The 21117-nt window shown below is 47.9% G+C and overlaps 1 protein-coding gene across 4 annotated transcripts in view; it reads right to left on the reverse strand.

The window, feature by feature from the left end:
- MARCHF2 (membrane associated ring-CH-type finger 2) overlaps positions 1–21117 on the reverse strand; it is a 103343-nt gene that overhangs the window by 15947 nt on the left and 66279 nt on the right. The gene's annotated exons all lie outside the window — the stretch shown is intronic.

Consider the following 21117-nt stretch of genomic DNA (forward strand, 5'->3'; position numbering starts at 1 on the left):
GGCTTCTCATTATCTGCATCCTATAAATGCACCTGGTGCTTTATAACAATAACCCACAAGGCCTCATAAAAACTGGTTAAAAATGCAGAGCATGTTTTTTTTTTTAACACTAGCCAAGCATATGGGAGGTGCTAACACATCTGCATGTGCAGAGGGGAACACCTGACTAAGCGCTCAAAGCAGAGTGCTGCTCTCCAAACAGCAGCAAAGGGCAGGCTGCTGCCGGCAGACAAGGCCCCTTAGACGTTGAGTGCTGATCTTTCTAAGCGATGTTTACTGGAATCTTACAATGCAAATGAGCCAGCATCTTCTTGCCTGACAGTTTGTGCAGGATTTATTGCTTTCTCTCTTGTATTAAGGGGTTTTGTTTTAGGCCTGCAATCCAATCTAGCTGGCTCTGGGACCTGGGCAGGGAGCTGAGAGGAAGTAGGAGTTCCTGTTCACTCTGCCAGTAGGAGACATTTCTTTCACTTAATTAGAGAGCAAATACATCTCCAAAGGTGCTGAATCTGAGTGATATCAAACATGCCACAACAATCAAATCAGAGTAGAGCTGGTTAGAACATTTCTGACAAACCCTCGGATAGTCTGATTTTGCTGAAGGTTGGATGGAATTCAGGCAGGGCTCTGATGGAAGCCTGCCTGGTTTTCTGCCAACTTGCCCACCTGGGTCCTCTGCAGCCTGCCTGGTGGGCTGTTGGGGACCCTTGATTCCCAGGTTCACAGCCCACCAGCCAGACAGCCCGTAGGTAGGGCGCCATTCCCATCTGGAGAATCTAAACATTTTGGGGTTTTGTTCCTAATTAAACCAAATTTCGAAATCCTCTGTGAACTGGAATTGCCTTTCTCTGTCAGCTCTAAAATTGAGAGATCTTCAAGACTTCGCTTCACCTTAGGCCTCTCCTAGGCCCTGCAGTCCATTGCCCCTGCCGATGCTTACCCAGACCCTTCTGTTTAGGGGATGATTAACTCCAAATAAGATATTCTCGATGCCGCCTCTGAGGCGATGACAGCAAACAGGGTCGGGGGAGGCGGGAAGAGAGAGAGAATCCCTTCAGAATTAACCAAGTAGGAAACCAGGATGAGAAGGAAAAAAAACAAAAAAAAACCCACCACGCAGGATGTGGACCTCTTGCCTGAACAGGGAAGGCTGGCTGCTGAGCATCAGAAAACCAAGTACAGTCAGGAGAAGGCGACTCAGACCCACCTTCTTTTACAGCGCACCCTGTGTCAAAAGCTCTGACTCAGCTGTAAAATGTCCCTGTTTACTAGGGAAAGTTTCCCTCCAAGGGACTCGACTACTCTTTCCCCTGGTGTCAGACCAGCCACATAGGCTGGGGAAGGGATTTTGCTATTTGCACAGATAAACTTGTGGGCAAAGGAGCTGAAATCTTAGTTTCACCCTGACAAAGCTCAAAGTCAATGTCATTTCCATTGTGTGAGGAGCCATTGGCAGTCGCATTGCACAACCGTCCCAAAGACACCATCAAAGCAAGGGCTACAGCCACGAGACACTCACCAGACAGACACTCTTTGCCAGGACACTCTCCCTTTTTTACAGACTTGCTCCCTTTCTCCCTCTGTGCATTTGGTGATGCAGTGACTCCCCTCGCAATGAACCCTTGTTCTTGTTCTGTGTTACGAGGGTGAGTCTGCGTAAATGTTCTCTTTCTACTGCACCAATCCAAAGGTAGGAAGCTGTTTTAATAAGAACCCAGCTATTTCCCTCCCTTCAGAGAGAGGATGCTGATACCTCATTATTTGTTTCTTGCAGAATGGTCTTGATTTAGTAAAAGTGCTGGGTAATTTTTATGCTGGACACCAAGTTTTACAATAGGATTTGCTCTCCTCCGAGGATTATACTATATTTAACCTTCTTTAAAGAAAAAAAGAAAAGAAAAGAAAAGAAAAGGAAGGAAGGAATCTGTAGGTGCTAGCATTAGCCAAGGTTTCTATGATGAGGTGTAATGCAGACCAAGCTTTTGGATTCCTTCTTGGTCCCTGCTCCAGAACTGTTAGGTTTCTTCTCATTCAAAAATTATTAAACAAACAACAAAACAAGACCAAACCAACAGACAGAGCACCACAGTCCCAGGAAGGGAAGACATGCCAAGAGAGCAAGTGGCCATCCAGGCATAAGAACCGTAACAGAGAGGATTGTAGTGGGATGAGTTCCATGGTAGGGTCACTGGGAATAAGAGAGTCCCCAAAAGCAGTTCTGCTGTGGATGATAACTAAACACTGCAGGGTAATGGCAGCTTAAGCGAACATAATCTCTGTATCAGTGGGAGCTCCTTCCGCAATGGATTCCCTGGGTACCCACTGCTGCAGAGGCAGACTGAGGCAACAGCGCAGTGGTCAGGCACCTCATGTGTACAGGCTGAGGACATTGCAAACAGGGCTGGTGATTTGCTAAGAGAAGGGGAAATGAGAGTGGAATTAATACAACAGAGCCACTTAAACCTACAGCTGCTTAGAGAAGTGGTTTGAACTAATCCATTGATGTCTCCCTGTTCTTCAGAAGTGGTTTAAGAGGATTATTGCGCAATAGCCCACTCCTCACCCTGTCCATCACCACCACCCTGCAGGCCATCCCTCCAGCGCTACTCCCTCCACCTGGGCACTGCTTGGCCAGGCTCCGGCAGTGACGCTCTCACTCTTCCCTCTTCCTGGAGTATTTTGTTGCTCACCACGCTACAAAAAGTGGGATCCTGCTCATTGTCCTCCCCCTTCGCAGTGTGCTTCACTGGGCCATACTGCAGCCATTGGCTTCCTTCAACACATTCCATCACTGAGTGGCACCAAGCAGTGCTCCAAGCCCCATTCCTATCATGTGGGGCTGGGTATTCCACTAGAGGAGACTGCAGTTTTATTTTGATTCCAGCTGAAGGTATTTCCACCTACTGGGGAAGGAGTAGCCATGCTGCAGGCGGAGTACTCCAGCAGTAAGAAGGAGGGGACAGAGAGCTGTGGCTCACTGCTATCGCGGCCCAGAACAGTGGCACAGCTGCTCCAAGAGGGCAGAACAAGGCAAGGCCTGCTGCTGGGGCTCCGCTCTCTGACCAATGCCAGTGCCCAAGAGACGTGCCAGGACCCTTCCAACCAGCCCTTTCCTAACTCGGCAGCATATGAATGTCTGATGGCCTGCAGGGTGGTGGTGGTGGTGGTGGTGGTGATAGACAGGGTGAGGAGTGGGCTATTGAGCCATAATCTTCTTAAATCACTTCTGAAGAACAGGGAGGCATCAATGGATTAGTGTAAACCACTTCTTTAAGCAGCTGTTGGTTTAAGTGGCTCTGTTGTATTAATTCCACTGTCATTTCTCCTTCTCTTAGCAAATCACCAGCCCTGTTTGCAATGTCCTCAGCCTGTACACGCGGGGTGTCTGACCACTGCGCTGTCACCTCAGTCTGCCTCTGCAGCAGTGGGTATCCACGGAATCCATTGCAGAAGGAGCTCCCATGGGAAACAGGGGTTACATTAGAAATGCTAGGTAGGGTGGGGAGAGGCCGTGAGGGGCACTAATGTGAAGACACGCAGTTTATGTTTGATGTGATAGAGAAGGGGAAGCCAACGGACGGATGCAAAAGGAGGAGAGCCATAGCCAAAGCATCAGCCTAGGAGTATGATCTTTGCAGCAGCATTCTGAAAGATATGAGTGAGGCAAGACTGCATTTGTCAAGGCCAGAGAAAAAGATGTTGCAATAGTTGAGATCACAGGGTATGTCTATACAGCAAAGAAAAGCCAGTGACTGGCCCGTGACAGCCAATTTGGGTGTGCGGGGCTGTCTCACTGCTGTGTAGACTTAGACACAACTAGGGTGACCAGATGTCCCAGTTTTATAAGGACAGTCCCGATTTTGGGGTCTTTTTCTTATAGAGGCTCCTATGATCTTCCAACCCATCCAGATTTTTCACACTTGCTGTCTGGTCACCCTAACCACAATGGTCATCTAGTCTAAACCCCTTCAGAGATGAAGGATTTCTTGTGTCTAAATCATCCAAGGCAGATGACTATCCAGCCTCCTTTTGAAAACTGCCAGTGAAGGAGTGTCCACAGCCTCCCGCGGAGTCTGTTCCGTTGCCTTACTGTTCCTACAGTTAGGAAGCTTTCCCTGAGATTTAATCTAAATGTGCTGGGCTGTAGTTTGAACCTGTTCCCTCTTGTCCTGCCCTGTGGGGCAAAAGAGAACATTTCTCCATCTTTTTTATGGCAGCCTTTCAAATATTTGAAGACCACTACCATGTCCCGCTTCAATTTTCTCTTTTCCAAATTAAATATACCCACTTCCTTCAGCCTTTGCTCATATGGCTGCATTCCACCCCTTTGATCATCTTTGTTGCTCACCTCTGGATCCTTTCCAGTTTCTCCACATCCTTTCTATACACTGGTGACCAAAGTTGGACACATACTCCAGCTGAAGCCTACACAGCACCGAGCAGAGCAGTATGATCACCTCCCGTGACTTTCATACTATGCCTCTGTTCATGCAACCTAAAACTGCATTTTTTTTTTCCCAGCAGCAGCAAACTGCTGATTCATGCTGCTGCCAAGTCAGTTATCCCCACTCTGTATTGGTGTATTTGTTTTTTCTTCTCTAAGGGTAGCACCTTACATTTGTCTTTGTTGAATTTCATTTTATTGTCTATAGCTCAGTTCTCCAATTTATTAAGTTCCCTTTGTATTTTAGATCTATCCTCCAGAATGCTGGCAGCCCCGTCCAGCTTTGTGTCATCTGCAAACTTGATCAGGATGCTTTCTGTTCCTACATCAAGATCTTTAATAAAGATGTTAAACAACATCAGACCCAGAACAGATCCCTGTAGAACCGCACTTGAGACCTCCCTCCAATCTGCCATCATTCCATTAGTAGTTACTCTTTGTTTGCAGTTTTTTAACCAGTTTTGTATCCACCTAATGGCTGTTCTGCCAAGCTCACATTTTTCCAGCTTACTTATCAGAATGTCATATGGGACTGTGTCAAAAGCCTTGCTGAAGTCCACATTCCCCCATTCTCCAAACCAGTTACCCTGTCAAGGAAGGAAATCAAGCTGGTTTAGCATGATTTGTTTTTGGTAAATCCATACTGGCTGCTAGTGTTACCCCCTTCATCTGCCAGGTATTCACAAATTGAAAGTTTTATACATTGCTCTAGTACAGGTTTTCTCAAACTGTCAGTCAGGACCCCAAAGTGGGTCATGATCCCATTTTAATAGGGTCACCAAGGCTGGTGTTAAACTTGCTGGGGCCTAGGGCCCAAGTCCGGGCCCCACCACCTGGGGCTGAAGTCAAAGCCCAAGCCCCACTGCCTGGGGCTGAAGTCTGAGGGCTTCAGCTCTGGGAAAGGGGGCTAAGGTTACGCACCCCCCGCCCAGGGCAGAAGCCCTTGGGCTTTAGCTTTGGCTGCCTCCCGCAGCCAGGGCACCAGGGCTAGGGTAGGCTTGGGTCTCCCCTCCTGGAGTCATGTAGTAATTTCTGTTGTTAGAAGGGGGTTCACGGTGCAAGGAAGTTTGAGAATTGCTGCTCTAGTAGTTTCAAAGTCAGGCTGACTGGTCTATAGGTTCCTGGCTCTTCCTTTTCCCCCTTTTTAAAGATGGATGCTATGTTAGCCCTCCTCCAGTCTTCCAAGGCCTCTCTTGGAAGGGCTCAGGCTGAAGCCTGAGCTCTTGGACCCTTCCATCCCACAAAACCTAGAGCCCGGGCTCCAGCCTGAGCCCTGAGAGCCCGAGTTGGCTAGCACAAGCCAGCTGTGGGTGTCTAGCTGCTGTGTAGACATACCCCAAGATGATCAGAGATTGGGTCAGAGTTTACGCTTTGTGGATGGAGGGGAAAGATCAGTGGTACTGGAACAGGGAGGGGCTGGAAGGCAGGGAGGGGCTTGGCCCATCCACTTTTTACCAGGGCAGACATTGCCTCCTTCCCCTCCTCTTCCCCCCAAGGCCGCACCCCCTGGCCAGGCCAGCAGCTGGTGGAGCCCAGCCTGGGAGCCTGGGCAGTTGTGGGAGTCATAGAGACACCTTATTTAGGGGTAGGGTCTAAATCAGCCCCCTGCCCAAGTCCCTACCTCCCAGGCTCCCTGCCCAGCCTTGGGCAGGTGCAGGTGGAGGATCCAGATGCTGACTCCCCACAGCTGCCTGCACAGCTCTTATCCCGACCCAGTTTCAGCCGAGGGGCAGGGCCTCAGAGCTGCAGCCAGGCCATGGTAAGAGCCACATAGGCAGCTGTGGGGAGCTGCAGGAGACCCTCCACCTGCCCATGGTGTGGGGGGTCCAAGCACCCTCCCCAGCCCATGTCCCAACCCTGGCCAGGTGGAGGGTCCACACCGCAGCCCCCTGTAGCTGCCCGCGTGACTCTTACCATGGCTGGGCTGTGGCTCCAAGGCCCTGACCACCAGCCAGAGCTGGGTTGGGGTAAGAGCTGTGGGAAGCCTGTGTTCCTCCACCTGTGTAGGGAGCCTGGAGGGCAGGGATGTGGGGCTGCTTTTGGTCCCACCCTGGGCAGGCTCCTCATCTCCTCTTGGCTTCCAGGTTGGCTGGGGGTGGGGCCTTGGGAAAGGGGTGGGACCACAGGGGGTGGTCCTTTAATCCCCCCGCTTTTGGGAAGGCTCTGCCACCCTTGGGAAAGGCTGTATCTTAGAGATGTTATGAAGAAAGAATCAAGGAAGTTTAGACATAACCTGGGTATGAGGATCTAGAGAGAGATCTGAGTCAAAGATGACACCCAGATTAGAGGTCCGAGTGACAGGCAGGATGGTGGGTTTTTAACAGTGATCAAGAAAGGAGAGACTAGGGAGTGGTGGGGAGATTAGATGCTCTGTTTTAGCCATGTTGAGCTTGAATGATGGCTAGACATTCAGGAGATCTCAGTGACAGACTGAGATTTGAGTTTGGACAGAAGGAGACATGTCTCACGTAGAGAGGTAGATTTGCATATCATCAGCATAGAGATGGTAACTAAATTTGTATTGGTGGATGAGATTGTCCAGAGATAAGGTGTAAAGAGAAAGGGACCAAGAACAGAGCCCTGTGGAGTTCCCCCTAGAAAGTTATTGTTGATGGTGGTGAGGAGGAGATGAGGAGATTCACAGATTGCAAGGCCAGAAGGGACCATTATGATCATTTAGTCTAACCTCTTGTACAGCACAGGCCAGAGAACTTCATCTTGACTGAAAAATTGGCAGTAATGGAGGATCCACCATGATCTTTAGCAGGTTGTTCCAATGGTTAATTATTCTGTTAAAAATCCTTAGAAGAATCTTTCAGAGGACACACCGAAGGAGCAGTGAGGCAGGAGGAGAACTAGGAGAGGACAGAGTCACAGAAGCCATGTGAAAATAAGATTTCAAGAAGAGGTGCATGGCTGACAGTGTCATAGTCAGCGGCCAGGTCAAGGAGGATGAGGATGAAGTACTGGTTCTGAACTTCAGCTTGGAAGTGATCATCAGAGATTTTGGTAAGAGCTATTTCAGTGGAATAAATTGGAGAGGAATTGGAAGAGAGGCAACAATTGTCAAGTGTGTTCAGAGGGCTTAGAGATGAAAGGGAGAAGGAAGATGGGGAAGCAAGTAGGGTCAAGGAAGAGATGTTTGTTTTGTTTTTTGGGAGAGACTAAAGCATGCTTGTATTGTGAGGGGAAAGAGGCAGAGGAGAGAGAGAGAGGCGCCCAGGAGGAGAATAAGGGAGTGGATGAGAATGGGTGCAAGGATGATCAGGAGATGGGATGGGAAAGGTCACTGGGGCAAGTGGAGGGGCTAGAGGAGGACAGCAGACAAGAAACATCAGCTTCTGTGGAGGATGACAGAGCTGTAGGACAGGAAGGTCACATTGTATTTTGTTAATTTTCTCTTGGAAGAAGTCAGCAAAAACTGGAACGGAACATGGTAGAGAACCAGAGGAGGCGGCTGCAGTGTTTCCAAACTGGACTGGAAGCTACTGACATTAAAAAGAAAATAAGAGAATGTAAAATCCTCCACTTGTTGTTACAGTTCCAGGACAGCGCTCCCACTTGGCCGCTCCCCAGACTTCTGTGAAGGGATTCAGCTGCTGGATCCCTATGCGTTTTAAGCTTTCAGAGTCTCAGTAGAGTCCAGGTACTGCCCCTGTCTTGAGGTCCCTAGGCACAATCGGAGTGCAGAACCTCTCTCTAGCACTCCCTCCTGAGAACTGTGCCAAGTGGCCCATTGTCCAGCCCTGGGACAGTGATGAGCCTTCAGACCTCCCCTCCAACCCCCTAGTTTAAATACACTGTCTTCCAGAATTTCAGCCGTGTGGGTATTCTCGGCAGACAGTTCATGTCTTTAAGGGGCACATGGCAGGTATAATGCATGAAATGCACAGCCACTCTGCACAGGATTCTAATACTGTCCTTTAATCACATGAGAAATACACTGATCTGTACAAAAATAAACTGCACACATTTCTCTGCCTCCTTTTCCTCACCACTCCAGAACATTCGTTGGGCTGGGGTCAGAGTCGTCTGGGGCATCCAGGATCCTCTGCGGCAGTGCATGGCTTGTGTTTTCAAACATGGAGCCTTCTCTCCCCAGCCCACCTTCTCTGACCTTGGCTGATCTGTCCCCTTCCTCTCTCCTGCCCAAAACTCCCTGCATGGCTCTGTCTTCCCTCTGTGATACCTTCCTAAACCCCTGCTTGGTCACTTTTGTCTGCTTTGTTTGGGAGCTGTCCGCTGATGTCAGTCCCCAGCAGACAAGCAGCAGGAAGTGGCTTCTCCCTGAAAAGGAGGCTGCTGGGTTCTAAGGACCTACCACTGTGCCTGGTCTGAGGTAGGACTGCTTAAAGCAGGGGTGGGCAAACTATGGCCCCCGTGACTGCATCTGGCCCTTCAGACATTTTAATCTGGCCCTTGAGCTCCTGCCGGGGAGCAGGGTTGGGGGTTTGCTCCACGAGGCTCCTACACGTAGGGGCAGCCAGGGGTGTCTCCACGCTGCTCCTGCCCCTAGCGCCACCCCTGCAGCTCCTATTGACCAACGAATGGGGCCAATCAGAGCTGCAGGGGCGGCATCTGCAGACAGGGCAGCGTGTAGAGCAGGGGTCGGCAACCTATGGCACGCATGCCAAAGACAGCACGTGAGTCAATTTTTAATGGCATGCTGGAGCCTGCTGGGACTCCAGTGTGCCATTAAAAATGCTGCCGGCGCGGCAAGCCGCAGGGTCCGCACTCCCAGGCTGGAGCGGCCGGCCGAGTGCAGCAAGCTTGAGCCAAACATCCCCACACTGAGCACCAAACGGGAGCTCCTGCACCCCTCCTCCCTCATTCCCACCTGCAGCCCTCGCACCAAATGGAAGCTGCCCAGGTAAGTGCCCCCACACCCAAACCTCCTGCCACAACCCTGAGCCCCCTCCCTCATTCTAGCTCCCGGCCAGACCCTTCTCCCCCAGCCCTGTGCTCAGTGCACTTCCACCCTCAGCTCAGGGCAGAGAGAAGAAGAGAATGGGCCAGAACCAGGGAGAAGGTAGGTACCCACTGTATGTGGGCAGGGCCAGGACCCCAGACCGGCAGCGGGCTGAGTGAGTCCGGCAGCTGGGATGGAACCCCTGAGCTGCAGTGGGCTGAGCAGGCCGGGCGTAAGATCAACATTTTAATTTAATTTTAAATGAAGCTTCTTAAACATTTTGAAAACCTTGTTTATGTTACAATACAACACTAGTTTAGTTATATAATATATAGACTTGTAGAGAGAGACCTTCTAAAAAACATTAAAATGTATTACTGGCACACGAAACCTTAAATTAGAGTGAATAAATGAAGACTCGGCACACCACTTGTGAAAGGTTGTCGGCCCCTGGCATAGACCCACCTGGCGCACCTCCGCAGAGGAGCCGGAAGGGGAACATGTCGCTGCTTCCAGGAGCTGCTTGACGTAAGGCTTGCCTGGAGCCTGCACCCCTAACCCCCTCCTGCACCCCAACCCCTTGCACCAGCCTCTGAACCTGTCGGTCCCACCCTCCTGCACCCCAGAGCCTGCATCCACAGCTGGAGCTCTTATCCCCCCAACCCTCTGCCCCAGCCTGGAGCCCCCTCCTGCACCCTGAACTCCTCATTTCTGGCTCCCCCCCAGGGCCCACACCCCCATCCGGAGCCCTCACCTCCTCCCGCACCCCAACCCCCAATTTTGTGAGAGTTCATAGCCCACCATACAATTGCCATACTCAGATATGGCCCTTGGGCCAAAAAGTTTGCCCACCCATGGCTTAAAGCCTTGTCAGGAGTGGAGAACACACAGAGGCACTCCACGATACAGCAATTTCATAACTCCACAACACTGAACAGAATTCATTAGTTGAAGAGATTCCCTAAATCACCACTGTTGGCAGGCCCATGCAACACACTGCAACTAGAGCAGAAAGAGGAATGAAACCACAAGACAAACTCATTTAAAAACATCAAAAATACTGAGATTCATGCAAGACAAAACACACTGACCTTCATAAAATAACTAAATTAGGTGAATCTGATCAGTTAACAGGACTAATTAGAGACTGAATTATTTGTAGTATAACTGATAACCAGGTCAAAGCAAGGTTATTTCAAAGTTAAGTTAATTTCTTGCAAAGTACAGCAGATAATTGCAGGGTGTGTGAAAACTGTGCTTCCTAACCGTTTGCATGCAGTGAAAAAAATCAGAGTGCATTCAGTTTAAAACGGATGCTATGGCATAAAGACCGAACAGAAGGATACACCAACTGCAAACTCAGATTTGTATGTAACAAACATGGAGGCAAGTCCAACATGGTGCAAAATGACCAGTCCAAAGGTTACAGCGTCATGAATGCAATGAAAGCAATCACTTTGCAGTGAAATAGAACATCATACAATAACAGACATACAGTTGGAGGACAACACTGATGATGATGATACAGAAATAGAGCTCTTTGTTGGGTCGCTTCATACATTTCAAAGCAAGGATTTACAAGAGATTAGTTTACAATGTTGTAAATACATGAACAAGGTCTGAATGTCAAAATATTGGGTGACTGGCAAGAGAAAAAAACTTTTTGGAATTTAAAATGGTTATTGAAACACACATATCGAAATATTTGGATTTAACAAATATCCTAAGACCTTAGTTGCACTGGGGATAGACCAGAGATGGTTCAGGGTGGATTTTATCACCCAAACATGATACCTTTAGGTAGCTGGTTTTAGTAAAGTTATGACTCTTCAGCGTGAGTCCCAAAAGTGTGTGCCCATTGTCTCACTGGCCCTGACCTTCACATGATTTCTCTCTCTAGATTCTTAGATAACGTGTGCTGCTCTTTCAGTTGGACTGATCTGTCATTGGGCTTTTTTACAGCTGCTGCTGTGAAGTTAACAGCGCATCTGCCAAACCCAGGAATGAGAGTAGGAAATCAGTTCAGACACCAGTTTTGTTCCCCCTGGAAACCTTGATTACTCAGTGCAGGTCAGCATCACCTGGAGCATGAGCTTCCCAATGACAGGAGTGAGTTGTTATATTTAGGTAGCACTGTAACTGCTGGGAGCTTCTAGGGCTGCAGCTTGTACCAAAGGAGACTGGAAATCATCTATTCCTGGATCAGGAGGCTGGCAGTCAATGACAGCCTCTCACTGACTCAGGTAGCGACCGGGTGGCACGTCCTGTTAATAGCAGGTAGCTAGGCACAGTTTCTAGGTAGCCCATTTACAACACTGCAGCAGGGGACAGGAAAGGGTTAAAATGATTTAAAATGTTTAAATAAATAGTTAAAATAAAGAGGAGCAAATTAGCCCTATAAATAGCCTCCAACAGGAAACCAGCAAAGGGCTCCAAACTAGGGAGGTAAATATTATTTTAAAAAGTTAACCATTTAAAGGATTAAAATTATATAGTTTAACTGGTTAACTGCTGGGACTGGGGCTGCTCTGGCCAGCCCGGGGCTGAGGTCACTCCGGCTGCCTGGCTGCTGGCCAGCGCAGCTGGGGTTAATGGTTAGGGCGAGTTAACCGGTAAGACTAATGCTTACCAGTTAACCGGTGAACCATTTACTATTTTACATTCCTACACCAAACACAAGAGAAATCACAGACGGTTACACACTCAGTGACAATCTGAGAGCCAGGAAGGGCAAACGGGCAAGGGTCAGGCACAAATGGGGAAAACTGACAAAGATTAAAACCGTTTACAAAAAGAGAAAAATAGGTATCAAAGTATTTTGGTGGATCCTTTCCCCCTTGCCCCCCCCCACAGCCAGAAAAGGGGAGAGGGACGTGGGGGGAGAGAATGCAGAGGGAAGTACCAAAGCATTTAACAGACCACTCAGTGCTTTGGCAGTAAGCAGCAGCCAGAGAGATTAATGAAGTCCATGCAGAACAGTGATATTTTCCCAGAAAAGGCTGCCTGTGTCAATAGAAACAGAAACCCAGCAGCATCTTGGAGAACGGCCCCTAGGGAGAAAGGAAGTGTAGACTCAGCAATGAATGACTCAGCTCACACAGTTCTGCCTGAAGCCCTAAAAGAGGGAGAGCTTCTATAGTTGTCACAGTGCGTCCCCCAAGAGCAAACGGACTCCACAAACAGACTAACTGATGTACTGGGCTACTGCCACTGATCAGACCAAAGTCTTCTTTTGGTCATAAGCAGCAAACCTCTGGAATGAAAGAGTTTCATAGTTATTGCAAAACCTCTCTGAACACCTGAAATATTAGATGTGTTTTCTAAGATGAATCCTGCAGAGTAATTATTCCTTTTGTTTGCACTTGACATGGTTTTACTAAAGTAGAAACATCTGGTTCAAAGCAATTCTCTGCACTTTGATTTCTTATAGTCAGGGGTCTATTCTTAAAGGCTCTAAAGACTGAAAGACCTTGAACAATACTGGCTGGAAACCAGTGTGCTCAGATCACAACTATAATCATACAAAACACTATGTTTAAAGATCACCCATGTAGCAAAGGCAAGCAAACATTAGGGAACGCCAGAATTAAGATTGCCCCACAACCTTAATTCACTCCCACTCTGTGTATATGCATTAAGATATAGCGTGTGATCATGTAATTGAAATCTTTCTTCCACAGAACCCCTGCCTCATTTAGGGCATAGGCCAGATGGCGTTCATTTAATGAGATAGTATTCAATATTTTGTTTTATCATCATTTTTCAGCGTGTGATTCCAGGCCTTCTGTCTGTACATTATTCAAATCCTGCTCTAAACGGAGAATTATTAATTTCCTCAAGGGCTTTTTCATGGTGCTCCTCACTACGGTACCTGAGGGATTCACAAAAATCTAGTTACTTCTGCAACACTCCTAGGAGATGACTGGATATTATCTCCATTTTACAGATCAACTGAGGCACAGAGAGGTGAAAAGTTTTGGGTGTCCAATTTGAGATGCTTAGAACCAGATTCTTCATAGTTCTTAGCATCGTACAGCGCTGTACATGTTCAAAGCCCAGCTCCCGTTGATTTCAGTTGCAGCTGTGAGCACTCAGCACTTCAGCAAATCAGACCATGTGGTTCCAAGTCAGGCACGCAGAAAATGAGGACACATAATTGGTGATTCACTGGTGAAAAATCTGGTTGAAGTGACTTGCCCAGCACCATGCAGGAACTCTGTGACAGAGGCAGGGACAGAATTCAATTCCCCAGGGCAGCATTCGACTGCCTAAACCATGAGACCATCCTTTCTCTTCCTGCAATCCTCTGTCTTACTCGCTGCACACTTTCCAATACTCAACTGTGGCCTGGGCTTAGTGGTTCCTTCCTCTTTGGTGAGGGTTAGGCCTTTAGTTTTGGGCAGGCCTCCTGCCTGTCCCAGTTCTGCAAATAGCAACATCTTCCAACTTCTGCAACAAATAGACAAGGTAGAGGACCTATACACAGACAACAGGCTCCTTCACTATCCAACCTTGATTCACTCACCAGAGCAACTCCTTCCCGTGCACTCAGTGAGGTGGGGCATGCGGAAAAAAACAGTATGTGATCATGTAATTAAAGACTCAGTCATAATGGTAAGAGGGAAAACAGCACAATGAAGATAATGGATTTCAAGGAGGCAGACTTTAGTAAGCTCAGGGGTTGGTAAGTAAGATCCCATGGGCAGCAAGTCTAAGGGGAAAAACTGTTCAAGAGAGTTGGCAGTTTTTCAGAGAGACATTATTAAGGGCACAAGAGCAAACTATCCCACTGTGTAGGAAAGATAGGAAGTATGACAAGAGACCACCCTGGCTTAACCAGGAGATCTTCAGTGATCTGAAACTCAAAAAAGAGTCCTACAAAAAGTGAAAACTAGGTCAAATTACAAAGGATGAATATAAACAAATATCACAAGTATTTAGGGATAAAATTAGAAAGGCCAAGGCACAAAACAAGATTAAACTAGCTAGATACATAAAGAGTAACAAGCAAACACTCTACAAATACATTAGAAGTCAGACGAAGACCGGGGACAGGGTAGGCCTGCTACTCAATGCGGGGGAGGGCGGGAGAAATAACAATAACAGAAAATGTGGAAATGGCAGAGGTGCTAAATGACATTTTGGTTTTGGTTTTCCTCCAAAAGTTTAGTAGTGATTGGACGTCTAACAGTAAAAATGCCAGTGAAAATAGGGAAAGAACAAGTTAAAAATTACTTAGACAAGTTAGACATCTTCAAAATCACCAGGGCCTAATGAAATACATCAAAGGGTACGTCTATACTACCCGCCGGATCGTGTTCACTGTATCAGGGATTGATTTATCGTGTCTCATCTAGACACGATAAATCGATTCCCGAATCGACGCCTGTACTTCACCTCGGCAGGGGGTGTAAGCGGAGTTGACAGTGGAGCCGTGGTGATCAACTTGTTGCTGTGAGGACGGCCAGGTAAGTCAAACTAAGATACTTCGACTTCAGCTATGCTATTCGTGTAGCTGAAGTTACATATCTTAGTTCGAACCCCCCCCACTAATGAAACCCAGGCCCTAGAATACTCAAGAAGCTAACCAAGGAGATATCTGAGCCATTAGCAATTATCTTTGAAAAGTCATGGAAGAAGGGAGAGATTCCAGAGGACTGGAAAAAGGCAAATATTGCGCCAGTCTATAAAAAGGGAAATAAGGACAACCAGGGGAATTACAGACCAGTCAGTTTAACTTCTGTACCCAGAAAGATAATGGAGCAAATAATTAAGCAATCAATTTGCAAACACCTAGAAGATAATAAGGTGATAAGTAACAGCATGGATTTGTCAAGAATAAATCATGTCAAACCAACCTACTAGCTTTCTCTGACAGGGCAACAAGCCGAGCTTCACATTAGAATAACGGAGGGCTTCTTCACTTCCTGGTGACCACAACTGAGATTTGTGTCTCATTTGGATTTGACCATTTTTAGTTGTAACCACAAAACTTTGTTTTCTTTCACTGCATTGCCTCTGTGTTTTTAGAATGTATCCATACTATGTCATCAAGGCTGCAGAATCCATTTGGACAGAGTGTTCCTTGAAGCCATCAATAAGAATTTGAAGTTCATCATCTTTGGCTGTTAATTCAGCCACCTTGGAATTTAAACCACTCATCCTTTCCCACGCTCTGGCCTCTTATCAATGGCCATCAGAAGAACCTGCATGGTCAAGCAATGGGTCTGTTGAGATACACTCCCAAATGCAGGCCTCTCCCAATGTTGACTTGAGTAAACAGCAAAAGCAGCAGTGAGTTTCCTCACCATTAGATTTTACAAAGCTATTTTATGTCACCTCAAAACCCGTGCCAATCACAAACCTGAAAGTGTCACTAAAAATAGATGGCTCTCAGACATAAAGTGCCTAAACAGGATGTGCAAATGCTGTACTTAGCTCACATCAACATATATATTTCTGTTTTATGCACTTGGATGCTTTTACTAGCACTTAAGTGCAGGATTTGGATGTCCTATTTAGGTACCAGATATGGAAAACCTGTGTAAGGTTAAATAACCCAAGTGCTGCTGGGCATATCAGTATCATCACAGCTGAGATACAGGCCCTGCCCTAGTAAATGTTATAGAGTATATGATCTTGTGAGCTCCAAACCATCAGGCTATGTAGCAGAATCATTGGGACAAATACATTTCTACTGTAAGCTGAGTTGCATGTATCCCATTCTATAACCCTGCCTGGGTGGAGCAAGATCACAATGAAATCCCCTGGTAGGAATGAGAGCACACACAAGGGGAAGATTATGGGAACTGCGGGCACCTCAACTAGATCTCCAGATTCTTCTATTGTGGAGTTTTCCTTCTGATAAGAGTAGTCACTAACAGATCTGGGGAAAACCTCCAAGGGGAGACTTTCTTCAGTTTACAAAAACGGAAGACGATAAGAAATAAAACCTCCATGCCAGCCTTCCTCTGCAGCTGCTTAAATAGTCTTGATAAAAGCCCCATCCGCTCCTTCTCCAAGCTGCCCAACCCGAATATGAAGTGAATAGTGGGGGAAGAAGTTTACAAGGAATTTCCTTAGGTGATGGGATAGATCAATGAGATCCACTAAAGGTGAGTGTTCCACAGACTCTTTTGAAGGACTCTCAGCCAATGGCTCACCAAGCTAAGCAACTTCTTGTCTGGTGATCTGGCAATGTCTGGTGATTTGGCAATATGACACGTTCTTGTTGTTGCCATCATAACTAGTAACAACAGGCATTATCAGACTATCATCTAGTCATGTACTGATTAGACTGTGTGTGTTTGTTTGGAAAGTGTGAATTGGAAGTGCTTTGTTCCAGGTGGGCCTTGAGTGGTTAATTGAAGTGTGAACCAGGAGAGGCTTTGAGGGGCAGTTGCTTCAAGCCAGCAGTCTTATAAAAAGGCAGCCAGCTGCGATCTTAAGGAGCAGCGAACAGAGGAGAAGCAAACAGAGGGAGTCTGGGAACCATCCGAGAGGAGCTACGGTGAGTGTTCTTGAGGTAGGTGCTGTATTAGAGGGGCTGTGTTGTTGGCTGGTAGGGTGAATATCTGAGTATCTGTCTGCTGTGACCATTTGTTTGACAAGTCCACCAAATGAGGAAGAGGAAGTGGAGGAGTCAGTCTACAAGCAGGTAACAAGATTAGTTAACACACATGAGCAAATATTAACGGAGGATTTTAACTTCCCTTATATCTGTTGGAAGACTATTACAGCAAAACTTAATATGTCCTGCAAATTCTGAAAATGTGTAGGAAACAAGTAGAGGGTCCATCCATTGTGGATCTGGTTTTGACGAACAGAGACAAATTAGTTGCAAATGTGAAGATGGTCAGGAATTTAGGAAGAAGTTATCATGCTCTGATGAATTCAAGATTCTATGGAAAGGAGGACATGAGAACAGCAAAACAAAGACACTAGGCTTCAGAAACATGGATTTCAACCAATTCAGTGAAATAGTAGGCACTATCTCATGGAAAGATCAATTAGGAAGAAAAGGAGCCAGAGGGGGCTGGCAGTTCCTAAAAGATGTAATACTAGAGCAGGGGTCGGCAACCTATGGCACATGTGCCAAAGACAGCACGTGAGCTGATTTTCAATGGCATGCTGGGGCCTGCCGGGACTCCAGTGTGCCATTAAAAATCTGCCAGCGCGGCAAGACACAGGGTCCGTGCTCCCGGGCCGGAGCGTCCGGCCAAGTGCAGCAAGCTGCTGATCCCTCCCCCTGGAGCCCTGCCGCCACGCGCACAGCGCTCAGGGGGCCGGGGCTGCACATTCCCACGGGGCAGTGTTTAGCTCCATGGGGAGGGAAAGACGCTCCCCGCTCATCCGGAGCCCTGGGGGCATGCAGAATTCTGAGGGGCAGGGCTACGCGCATGGCAGCAGGGCTCCAGATGAGGAGAGAGCCTCATGGTAAGGGGTCCGGGGCCTGGGGGAGGGTTGGATAACGGTGAGGCGTCAGGGGCAGGAGGGGTGGGTGGATGGTGGTGGGGGATCCGGGGGGTGGCTAGGGCAGGGTCTCTGGAGGGGCAGTCGGAGCAGGGGGGTGGACTGGAGCATGAGGAGTGTCTGGGGTCTGTTAGGGGTGGGGGGAGATACAGGTCATGGCATTCAGGGGACGAGGAAGCGGGGTCCTGGGGGGGGGAGTTAGAGTGGGGTGCGTCTCTGGAGGAGGTGGTCAGGGACTAAGGGTGGGGGGTTGGGAGAGCTCAGGATTCTGGGGGGGCGTGTCAGAGGTAGGGGTGTGGAAGGGGTGGGGCAGGCGGGTTGGAGGGGAGTTTTTTAATGGGTCCAGAGTCTGGGGGGTCTCGTCAGGGACGGGGTGCGGTTGGATAGGCATTGGAGTCCAGGGGTTCTGTCTGGGGGTACGGAGGTGTGATAAAGGTTGGGCAGTCAGGGGACAGGTAGGGGTAGGTTCTAGGAGGCAGTCAGGGACAAGGAGCGGGAGGCTTAGATAGGGGTGGGATCCTGGGGGCAGATAGGGGGTGGGTCCCAGAGGAGGGGTAGTCAGGGGACAAGGCACGGGGGGTTGGGAGTTCTGGGGGGGCATCACGCAGCCCTGAGCTTGACCCTCCCCACAGAAGCGTCTGCCTGAGCCTGCACCCCCGCCCACACACACACACACACCTCAGCCCCTGCCCTGAGCTCTGTACCACCCGCCCTCTGTTGACTCCTTCATCTCCCCATGAGCCAGCCTGAGCTCGCACCACCCAACCCAGCCCCACATCCCATGCACCCTGCACATCCCCACCCACCCTGAGCACCAAACAGAAGTTCCTGCACCCCCCTCACATTCCACCTGCACCCTCACACCAATGGGAGTGCCCAGTAAGTGCCCCCATACCCAACCTCCTGTCCCAACCCTGAGCCCCCTCCCTCATTCTAGCTCCTAGTCAGACCCTTCACCCCCAGCCCTGTGCTCGGTCCACTCCCACCCTCAGCTCAGTGCAGAGAGAAGAACAGAATGGGCCAGAACCAGGGAGAAGGTAGGTACTCACTGTATGTGGGCAGGGCTGGGACCCCAGACCAGCAGCGGGGTGAGCAGATCCGGCAGCTGGAATCCCGGCTGGCAGGAGCCGGTGGATGGAACCCCTGAGCTGTAGTGGGCTGAGCGGGCCGGCGCCGCAAGGTCAATATTTTAATTTAATTTTAAATGAAGTTTCTTAAACATTTTGAAAACCTGGTTTATTTTATAATACAACATTAGTTTAGTTATATAATATATAGACTTGTAGAGAGAGACCTTCTAAAAAACATTAAAATGTATTATCAGCACACGAAACCTTAAATTAGAGTGACTAAATGAAGACTTGGCACACCGCTTCTGAAAGGTTGCTGACCCCTATACTAGAGGCTCAACATCAAGCTATTCTAGCGCAGAGAAAAGGTAAGAAGAGCCAGAGGAGGCCAACATGGCTGCACAGGGAGCTTTTTAACAATCTAAAAACCAAAATGGATACATACAGTACATGAAAGGAGGTGCATTTCACCCAGGAAGTATACATGGGAATAGTACAAGTGTGTAGGGACAAAAATCAGAAAAGCTCAGGCAAAGAATGAGTTACAGCTGGCAAGGAATGTTAGAGACAACAAGAAGTGGTTCTTCAAATATGTCAGGATGGTGTGGATCTGCTGCTCAATGGAGAAGGTGAGCTGATAACGGAAGATGATGGGAAGGCAGAGCTGCTTAATGCTTACTTAGCTTCAGTCTTCTCACAGAAAATAACACGTGACTGGACGACCATAGTGAACTTACCATAGACAATAAAGGGGAAGGGATGCAGGTCTGGATAAGCAAAGAACATGTCAGAGATCTTCTGACCAATTTGACTGAATTCAAATCTGTGGGAACAGAAGCTATGCACCCGAGGGTACTGAAGGAATTAACTGAAGAAATCTCGGACCCACTGGCAATATTTGCAAAAGCATGGACAGTAGAGGTCCCAGAAGACTGGAGAAGGGCTAATGTAGCACCCATTTTTTTTAAAAGGGGAGGAAAGGAGGAGCCAGAGAACTATAGACCAGTCAGCCTAACATACCATACCTGGGAAGCTACTAGAGCAATGTATAAAATATTCAATTTGCGAATACTTGGAGGATGAACAAGGTAACACTAGCAGCCAGCATGGATTCACCAAAAACAAATCATGCCAAACCAGCTTGATTTCCTTTTCTGACGGGATAACTGGTTGGTGGATAGGGGGAATGCAGTGGACATAATATATCTGGACTTCAGCAAGGCTTTTGACACAGTCCCACATAACATTCTGATAGGTAAGCTGGAGAAATGCAAGTTTGGCAGAACTACCATTAAGTGGATACATAATTGGTTAAACAACTGCAAACAAAGAGTAACTATTAATGGAATTGTAAAAGCAGCAAAGTGTNTTCTGGCTGAGCCCTGCCTAACCACTTTCTTAGAAGATGGGGACTAATGGACTGGTGGTGGGGGAGTGTGTGCATACAGTAAGCTTGAGGACCATGGAATCAGGAATGTATTGGACAGGGATCCCCAATTCTGACTCCCTCTGGACCAAAAGTGTTCACACTTCCTGTTATCTCTGGAGGCAAAGAGAGACGGTGGGATTACTCCCCCACCTTCCTTCCCCCTGAGTAATATGTCTTGAATTATGCTATCATTTATGGGCCGCTCATGGTTACTTGAAAGTTGTCTGCTGAGGTGATCTGCTAGCATGGTCTGTGCATCCCTATCAAATAAACCACCCTCAGAATTATTTCATGATGGGTACAAAATTCCCAAAGAGAAAACACGGCCAAAAAACTGAGCATGCTGAACAAATGGCTCTTAGCTCCAGAACATTTATGTGGAGTCTTACTTCCTGAGGAATCCATATATTTTGTGTTTGGAGGTTATCTAAACGGGCCTCCTGTCCTAATGTGGAGGCATCTGTCATCAACATCTTTGTAGGTAGTGGAAGAGAGAATGAGGACAGAACTTGTGGTGTAACGTATACTAGCACGCTCAGTTGATGTTTGCTTGGCTGATATGCAGACTTCAGCCACTCCTGCATGAAATAAAAGTGAAGTCTGGCATGCTGATTTAAGAAGGTGCAGGAGGCCACATATCTGAAACAAGTTCTCATTGATGTCTTGGATTGAGTTCGCAGGTGGGTTCGTAGGTTTAGTATGGCTTGGAATCTCTCTGGAGGTAGATAAGCCATTGTTCTTGTGGAGTCAAGAATGGTTCCAATAGATTCTATTTTTTGCTGGAGTCAGTATT

The sequence above is a fragment of the Chelonoidis abingdonii genome, chromosome 11 (genome assembly GCF_003597395.2).
Source record: "Chelonoidis abingdonii isolate Lonesome George chromosome 11, CheloAbing_2.0, whole genome shotgun sequence".
Lineage (NCBI taxonomy): Eukaryota > Metazoa > Chordata > Testudines > Testudinidae > Chelonoidis > Chelonoidis abingdonii.